Source organism: Onychomys torridus, chromosome 17 (assembly GCF_903995425.1).
Source record: "Onychomys torridus chromosome 17, mOncTor1.1, whole genome shotgun sequence".
Taxonomy (NCBI): Eukaryota; Metazoa; Chordata; class Mammalia; order Rodentia; family Cricetidae; genus Onychomys; species Onychomys torridus.
The window spans coordinates 56,714,279-56,723,572 of NC_050459.1; the positions used below are offsets into that span (position 1 = coordinate 56,714,279).

Here is a 9,294-nt window from a genome sequence, read left to right on the forward strand (position 1 = left end):
TTCACGGGCGTGTGCACGTCCTCCTCTTTGAGTGCCTTCCTCCCCACCCGTGGGGGGGGGGGGTCGGGGGGAGACGGGGGGAAGCCAAGTGCAGCCTTTCCAAAGGAGGAAACCGAGGCAAGAAAAAAAAAAAAAGAATCGGCCTGTCCGGTGCCCCAAGCCTGAAGCTAGGGGTTCTTTCCTGGGTGTTCCCTAATCTGGTCTTTGGGCAAGTAAGATGAGCACCTGCTTGGCAGAGCTTGGGGGACGTGGCAGAGCCAAGGCGGGTCGCTGAGTTTAGCAAGCTGCTGCCCATCTGGACGTGATAAGAGAAACAATAAGCCCAGGATGGATGCCCAACTGTGAGGAAGACTAAATTGCGGTGAGGATAGGGCGTGCTATAGGACGAGGAGTGATCGGGAAGGCCTCTGGAGGTATCAGTTAAACAAGGATGAATCAACATGAACCTTGAGTAACGCAAGGGATGAGTGCCCAGGGCTAAGGCAAAAACAGGGAAGATCCCCGTCAGCAAGATGCCTGTCATGTTGAGGAAAAGGCAGAGCAGGAAGGTCTGGATTCTCCACGAATGCCTGCTTAGAGGAAGACACACCTGGGAACTTAAGAGATGGGAATGCTCCAGTTCCACTCCGAACTGAACTGATTCAGCAATCTCCAGGTAGAGCCAGGATTCCCTGCTTAAAGAAGTCCTCCAGATGGTGCTGGTGCCCGCTAAGGTCTGAGGCTCTCTACTGTAGCTGAGGCTGAATGAGACCATTACTGACCAGGATTACGCTTAGTTGTGCAAGTGATACACGTTCAGGATGAGAAAAGAGCCTACAGGATTAGCCTAGTCGGGATGAAAAAAGAAAGATGGCCTGGACTGGAGTCAGGGTGATTGGAAGAAGTGGTCAGATCCTAGAAGATAGAACACTCAGTAGGAATTGCTGATGGGTTAGGTGTAAGAAAAAGTAATGTCCGAAATGGTCCTGGGGGATTTGATTTGCTGAGATTGGAGAAAAACAAGTGGGGGGGTGGATTTTAGACTTTGAAAGAGTAAATTGAGATCTTTGTTAAACACTTAAACAATAGTTGAAGTCTATAAGGTATATATATATGGAGTGAACTTAAATGTGGAGCTTGTCCTGTGTAGATGGTATGTAAAGTCATGGGATTAGTTGAAATCAGCCCTGTGATGTAGCTACAGAAATAAAGACCAAGAAATGAGCCCTAGATACTCCAACATCAAGAAAATAAGATGCAGGCTGGGATGCAGCTCAGGGACAGTGCTTGCCTGGGAGCACAAGGTCCCATCCCTAGCACTGCCAATAAATGCATAAATAAAATAAGATGATGCCCACAGTGGTTGTGTGTGCCTGTGATCCCAGCACTCTGGAGGCCAAGCGAAGTTGCTGACCAATGGCTTGTTTCTGTATCAGAAAATACTCCTTGCCATGAGCTAACATCTCTGCATCCTGGTGCCAGTATTGAGTTACCATATGTAGGGCCTACGTGATGACTTCTTTCCTTAGTTTTAGTGATGGATTTGTCTAAGTCATAAGAAAACTTGCTTTATAAGGTAAGAATTTAATAAAATGATGGATGTAAAGCATGTCTGAGCTCACTAGTTCAAGGTAAGCCTGCTTACAGAGTGAGTTCCAAAACCCTGCCTGAGCAACTTAGGGAGACTCAGTCTCATTGTAAATTGAATTAAATTAAATAGGGGGCTGTAGCTCAGTGGTAGTACCTAGCTTATTGGTAGGTTTCAGGAGTAAGCCAGGAAGGGAAGCTTTTTTTTTAAAAAAAATCCATATGAAGTTGTCTTAGGGTTCAGCATCAATCTGAAGGTCTAGAATCCTAGCGGTGGTACCAACTAGCTCCCGTTTTCATCGGACAGGGAGAAGAGCTGATATCTGCATCAGGCAGGGGTTAATCACATGTCTCACTTAATGATCTTGAAACACTTTGAGGATGTAAATTCACTCTGAGCCTTTGTTGTTTTCTGGGGGTGGCGGGGACTGTCGGAACTTTCTTTCAGTCATAAAGCAAACTTGGCCTCAGATCAGTAGCAGTTTATAAGGCCAGAGTATATCTCTCTTCTCTCTCTCTCTCTCTCTCTCTCTCTCTCTCTCTCTCTCTCTCTGTCTCTGTCTCTCTCTGTGTGTGTCTCTCTCTCTTCTTCTTCTTCTTCTTTGTTTTTTTTAGACACTATGTAGCTCTGGTTGTCCTGGAACTCACTGTGTAAACCAAGCAGACCTCCAACTCACAGAGATCTATCTGCCTGCCTCTGCCTCCCAAGTGCTGGTTTCCATTTTTAAGAGGGCCAAGTAACTTCACAAAACTAGTGTTCCATAAGATGCAGCCACCACACTTAACACTGTCTCCCCATCCACAAGAGCAGGGATATAAAAACGCTCAGCAGGATGAACACAAATCCCTCACCAGGACAGTGGCACAGAGATCATTAAAGGTGCCCTCAGCTATCCATTTCACCGTCTTCTTGGGAATGCTGCTCAAGGCCACCAAAGAATTCCAGTTCCCTTTACCCTTGGCTGAAGGACTGATTTAGACACACAGCTGCTTAACCTTCCTCTGCTTGGGGTTTTACCTACCTCGTCGGGGAAGAAGAATGTGATGCTGGAGATGGACCCAAGGCCTTGAACATGGAAACCAAATGTTAAATAACTAATCTACAATCCTAAGTGCTGAATTTTTGTTTCTTTGTGGTGTTGGGGATCAAGGGGTTGAACAATCCAAGGATTTTTGTATTCTCCATCACTTATTTGCACTCCTAGCCCTTGATATTTTTTTATTTTGGAGACAGGCTTTTGCTATATGTCCAGGCTGCCACTGAAGTTACTATTCTTCATACTTCTGCCTCCCGCCTCTGCTTCCCAGGTACACAGTTTACAAGCATGTGCCGCCATGTCAGCCCTTGATTTTTTTCTTACTTTTTTAAGATTTTATTTTTATTTTTCTGTGTTTGAGGGGAAGGGAGTCTGTGTGTAAGTATTCACACATATATGCATGTGCTTAATGAGGCCAGAAGGGTAGGTTGGATTACCTGGAGCTGGAGTTACAGGTATTGTGAGCCACCCAATATGGGTGTTAAGAACCAAACCCCAGCCTGCTGTAAGAATAACACGCACAAAAACAACAACAACAACATCAATGGTCGGTGGTGGCGCACGCCTTTAATCCCAGCACTTGGGAGGCAGAGGCAGGCAGATCTCTGTGAGTTCAAGGCCAGCCTGGTCTCCAAAATGAGTTCCAGGAAAGGCGCAAAGCTACACAGAGAAACCCTGTCTCAAATAACAGGCACTCTCAATGACTGAGCCATCTTGACAAACCCCTAATATTTCTTTATTAATTCTTCCCCCTTGACAAAGGGAGGAAACCTCATAAAAGTACACCCATTTGCTACACTGGTGAAATAAAACAGTCCCTAAGACATTAAGATCTATCACTAATGTGCTATCGCCAGAAGAGATCACTTGCAAAGAAGACGGAACCCACAGATGAGCAAGCGCTTGGCAGTCACAGTGGCAAGCATTACTTCAACAGAGTTGAAATTGGATGTTGCAGCAGAGCTAATGGCAGGACCATCAGGCACAAACATGTGTGTCTCGGCAAGAATCTCAGGGCCGAGAATACCGCTGTGAGGAAAAGACTTCACATCTCTGTAAAACACCCAATAGATCCTACACTGGAAATCCCTTCCACTAGAAAGATGGAAAGTACAAAAAACAAAAACAAAAACATTTATTCAAAAACAGATAAGCTGGGGGCTGGTGGAGGTAGGGGCTAACAGGTAGAAAGCCCTGGGTTTGGTCCCAGCACCTCAAAAAGTGGGGCATGGTAGATGATTCTACCAGGGTTTAGATGCAGCATTATACACACCTATAATCGAAGCACTGGGGAGGTAGAGGTAGGGTGATCAGGAATTCAAGGTCATCCTCAGCTATATTTTGAGTTCAGGGACAACCTGGGCTTTGTGAGACTCTGTCTTAAAAAGATAAATAGACAAGCAGGATGTGGTAACACAGGCCCACCAGTCAGCAGGCTGAAGCAGAAGGATCATTTGAGTCCTGAAGTTCAAGGACAGCTTGAGCAACATTTTACTTATTTTTTTAAAGATTTATTTATTTATTATGTATACATTTGTTCTGCTTGCATGTATGCCTGCATGCCAGAAGAGGGCACCAGATCTCATTACAGATGGTTGTGAGCCATCATGTGGTTGCTGGGAATTGAACTCAGGACCTCTGGAAGAGCAGCCAGTGCTCTTAACCTCTGAGCCATCTCTCCAGCCCTTAAGCAACATTTTAAAGACCCTTTTCTAAAATAAAGACAAATAGGAAATCCTTCGAAAAGTCTTAGTTTCTATACTACACTTAGCCTAAAGTGTGTTACTTAAATTGCTGCACTATTTTATTTATTATTTATTTACTTTTATTTATTTATTATTATTTATTTACTTTTCTGTTTAATTTTGGGGGCGGGGTGGCAGAGACAAAAAGCCTCATTAAGTAGCTCTGGATGGCTTGAACTCTATCTGTAGAGCCTCCGGGCCTTGTACCCAGATCTGCCTGCCTCCATCTCTCCAAGAGCAGTCTAAGATTAAAGGCGTGTGCTACCAAGCCCAGGTGCACTCATTTTAAACGGCAGGTTTTGCTTTTATACATACAGATTGGAGGCTTACTGTATATAGAATCGTATGAGGCATTTCAACTATTCTCCTGGGACTTTGTTGCTTAGCAAGGGGATTTGACTACATTGAGGTATTTATCATAAGCCTTACCATGTCAGGTGGGGTAATTTGAGACTGCTTCAGACTAATAGAAAAACAAGATGTCTTTTGTGCCTGTGACTTCAGCTTACAAATGCTTGCTTCCTTGTCTTTATGTTTTGAGGATACCAACTGCACCACCAGCATGACACACCTGCCCATTAGCCTGTATCTAAAGTTCCCAGAGAAATGAAAGAAAATTGTTTGCTGGGAAGCTTAATTGAAAAATCTGTTTGAAATGGCCCAGGAGGTAGCCCAAAATAGGTTTCACACTCATGTATATCAGGTAAGCATTTTCTGTCCCTTTTTAAGAAAAGAAATTGACTAAATCTATTTTTACTTGTATATATAGTATCTATTTGTGTGGTCTGGTGATGTAATGCCTCATTATAGAATTATCTAGAACTAAACATCTTTCTACGTGGTCAGCAGTGCTGGAGGAAAGAGAAAGCAAGATATGATTCTTGAAAAATCCTGAGAAGCATTATTAGCTTTCTGTCATTCATCTCTGATTGTGCACATACATGTGCACACAGGAACACCACCCACAGCTCTGGTTGCCCCTCACAGGAGAATGTGAATATAGACCCTAAACAGGTTATGAAATCAGTTTGTTTGGGCTTTCTCAAAAACTGTTCACTGAAACAACTTTTCAGCTTCACAATTTATTGTCTATAATGTGATTTAAATGGCATAGAAGTCATTGGGATGCATCCTAGAGTAAACAGAAGAGAAATTGAGTCTAATTTAGCTATAGTGATTCAATAAGGGGTTGGGGATGTGGCTCCATTTCCCTCATGTTAGCATTAATACATCTCTCACTGTAGGCCTCACTGTCCACAGACTGCCTGTGTTCTTCTCCTATTCCAGTGAAAGTTTGCTGTGATGCAGTTTTAGTCAGTAGAATGATTATGGGGTCATGCTCATATTAACTTCAGTATAACCTCATAGTCACACACATGCACAAGCATGCACACACACACACACACACACACACACACACACACACATACACCAAAACAGGGTCTCATGTAGCCTAGCTTGACCTCAACCTCATTATGTAGCCAAAAAATATATTGAATTTCTGAGACTACTACTTCTGCCTCCCGAGTGCTGGGGTTACAGGTATGAGCCACCACACCCAGTTTGCATTGCTGATGGAACCCAGGATTTTTGTACTTTCTAGGCAAGCACTCCCCTAACAGAGCCACATCCCCAACCAACCCCTTATTGTTATCATTGTATCAATTTCCTCTTCGGCTTACGGTAGGATATATTCCAATGACTGCTATGCTATTTAAGTCATATTATAGACAATAAATTGTGAAGCTGAAAAGTTGTTTCCATTAACAGTGATTTTTACTACACAGCACTGTGAAAAGAATGCTTTGCTTCATGTGCTAAGAAGCCATGTTGAGTTTAGGGGATGAAACATAATCTTTTTGAATCACCAACCTTTTGAGAGTAAACCTGTAGGAGTTTCTATTGCATGTTCAAATTGTTCATGTGGGAATGTAAAAAGATATGTCCTGAGTTTCCACATAAATCCCAAAATGGGAGTTCAGCCCAAGTTTTAGAATTCCTTCTGCACGTGAGGCTCCTTTGCCAAGAAATCCTTAGTTCTCAGTCTGGGACTGGTGGACTCTGGAGAAGCATGCTGGCTATAGGAGGTAAGCTGTTAGTCGATCCCTGAAGCATCTCTATTTCTTCATTTTCCTTGTTAGGATCTTGGTCATGATCCAGCCGGAGAAGGACAAACTCCAAACTGCATGCGTATGAGAGCTATTCTTCACTAAACTAAAAATCAACCTGAGCTGCCATTTTGAAGCCTTTGTTTAAAAGCAACTAAAATTAAACCGTAAAGACAATATTTCGAGCCACGTTTTCTGAGGCACACATATTCAAGGCAATCTCAATTCTGTTATGTTAGACATTTGACTTTTTCCTCTGCCAGAAGAGAAAATACTGGACACTCTATTTTGAGTTGTTACTCCCACCCCCTCAACATACCTCCCACACTTCCTAAGCACCTATTCTGGTTTATTAAATTCAACAAGCTATTTGCATAAGATATTGCATAATATTTCATTTACAGTCTGTGTTTTCCTCTGGAATGCAAGCCACATGAAGGAATAGATTTTAGTCAGCGTAATCAGTATCATATCCCTAGGGTCTAGCAGCACACATTTGTATTCAACAGATGTTACTGAATGAATGAACTGGCACCAAGTAAAACATCTACCACCTTTTATATATATTCCAACTCAGATTCATGCAATGTGCATTTTAAGTACATCTATATAGAATCTTTTGTTTATCCTTTTACTTTTGGAAGTGCGTAAGCAATGCATCTTACAAATAATAAAGGTATGGTGAAATTTTTTTGTCTTTCAGTTAGCCAATTAGCCCACCATTTAAGAATGCCTTCTTCAAGGATCATACGATGATCAATGGGTAGAATGGGCAAGGGGTTAAGGTATGACATGAAGGTTAAGGCAAGGATTCTGCCTTTAACACATTATAATCAATGTCAGACACAAACAACGGATCCATATGTTAAATAAAAATAGATAAAGGACTATGAGATGTGCTCAGCGGATAAAGTGGATGCGGGGCAAACATGGAGACCTAAATTCAGACCCATGTAAGGCAGAACAGGATGCAGCAGAGCATCTGTAATCCAAGTGTGCCTGAGATAGGAGTTCCAAGAGCAGCTAGCCTTGACAGATGCAGGTGCAAACAACCAGAGACCCCGTCTCAAGCAAGGTAGAAGGTGAGGACTAACACCCAAGATTGTTCTTTGACCTCTACACCCATGGGTAGTATGCAGACAGTCACACTCAAATATACACAAAGAGATAGATTTAAAAAAATAGAAGATAGCACAATCTTTAGAAAATAATGTGTTGAATATCGATGAAGTGGGAAAAGAAAGTGTGTTTAGTGAATAGAGAGAAGAACTTTAAACACGTGATCCCAGGGATGAAACATGGAGACATAAGGCTGAAGTATTCATATCCGAGTCAGATCTCTGATACCTTGGATGAATCTCAGACTTTCTATGGAGAAAGTAAAATTCTTGAATGGTTGTGGCTCTGTGTGTATGTAAACATGTGGGAGTGTGTGGAGGCCCACAAAGTTTTCCTAGTGAGATCCGAGCTTGCTTTACCCAGCAGGGCTGCATTAGAGGATTGCTTGACCCCGTGCGTGGTTCCCAGGTGTTTGGAAGGCTCTTTAGGGGAGGTCTTCTGCTCCACTCCTTGGCATTCCTTTTTAAAAGTCCTTTAGAAGAGCCAGAAGGGGCTGGTGGATAAGGATCCAGGCCCTCCAGAGCGATCCTGTGTTTCTATCTGTCTCTCTCCCCTCTATATTTCTATCTAAATATTTCTCACTTCTCCCTCCTCAAGAGTGCCATGGGGTAAAAGTAGGAGCATGTCTCCCACAGGAGTGTGTTTGTCCAGGTACTGGAATAAGACTGGAAACCTGGTATGGTTGTACAAATAGGAGAAATTGGAAGTGAGATTTGTTAAAACAACAACAAAAACCCTGTTACACAAATTCCTGATATAACGACAGCTTGGATGCATGATCTACAGGAAAGGGAAGGCCAAGTGAGAAAACACCTGACTCAACCAATAATTTGTCATTTGGAACCAGGAAGATAAAATGGTCAAAATCCTAACACATTCAACATGGAAAATTGATTGTCAAATTGGCAAAACTAAGAAGATCACATGGGCTGGATGACGGTGACAGTATGTGGTTTTTAGGCCTGTGGTTGTTTGAATAAGAATGGTCCCCATTGGCTCATATATTTGAATGCTTAGGGAGTGGCACCATTTGTTGGAGTGGGTGTGTTGTTGGAGGAAGTGTGTCACTGAGGGTTGGCTCTGAGGTTTCCAGGGCCCAAGCCAGGCTCAGAGGCTCTCTCTCCTCCCTGCTGCTGTGGATCCAGATGTAGGACTCTCAGCTCCTCCAGCACTAGGCTGCCATGTTTCCCACCGTGCTAATGAACGGACTAAACCTCTGAAACTGTAAGCAAACCTCCATTAAATGCTTTCCTTTATAAGAGTTACTGTGATCATGGTGTCTCTTCACAGCAATAGAACACTGACTAAGACAAGACCCAAGGGGTTTCAATCATAGCAAGATGTTCCAGTGAAATAGCCAGCAGAATAAAGAGTTCTGGTACACAGACGCAGTAACAGCTTAAAGTCACCAGCCCCTGCAGAAACTGGTAATGCACCTTTCTGTTGCTACTCTGTTCCTGGCTTCTCCAGCCTCTTCTCTATGTTTCTCTGCAAAATGGACACCCTAACATTTCTTTAATTGCTCATTTTTTTTAAAAAAAAATCTAGGTAAATAACGCATGAGTATATTCTTACAGTAGAAATTCAAGTTATGGCATGGAGGGCCCCTCTCCTACCCTTTCACCCAATGTGGTATGCGTCAGTCATCCTACCTGTGTCTTTTCATGGGTTTTTCTATGCCATTGCATCTTAGGTGGCATCTAAAGATCTACCTGGGTT

At 42.9% G+C, this 9,294-nt stretch overlaps 1 long non-coding RNA gene across 2 annotated transcripts; it reads left to right on the forward strand.

The window, feature by feature from the left end:
• The first annotated feature begins 130 nt into the window (after positions 1-130).
• Positions 131-8,984, forward strand: LOC118569075. 2 transcript variants are annotated; one of them, XR_004943015.1, is made up of 3 exons: positions 131-655; positions 4,890-5,051; positions 8,866-8,984. It is a non-coding gene; the product is annotated as an uncharacterized LOC118569075 (long non-coding RNA). The 2 variants fall into 2 exon arrangements; XR_004943014.1 differs by lacking the exon at positions 8,866-8,984 and adding an exon at positions 6,490-6,818.
• Positions 8,985-9,294: the final 310 nt, after the last annotated feature.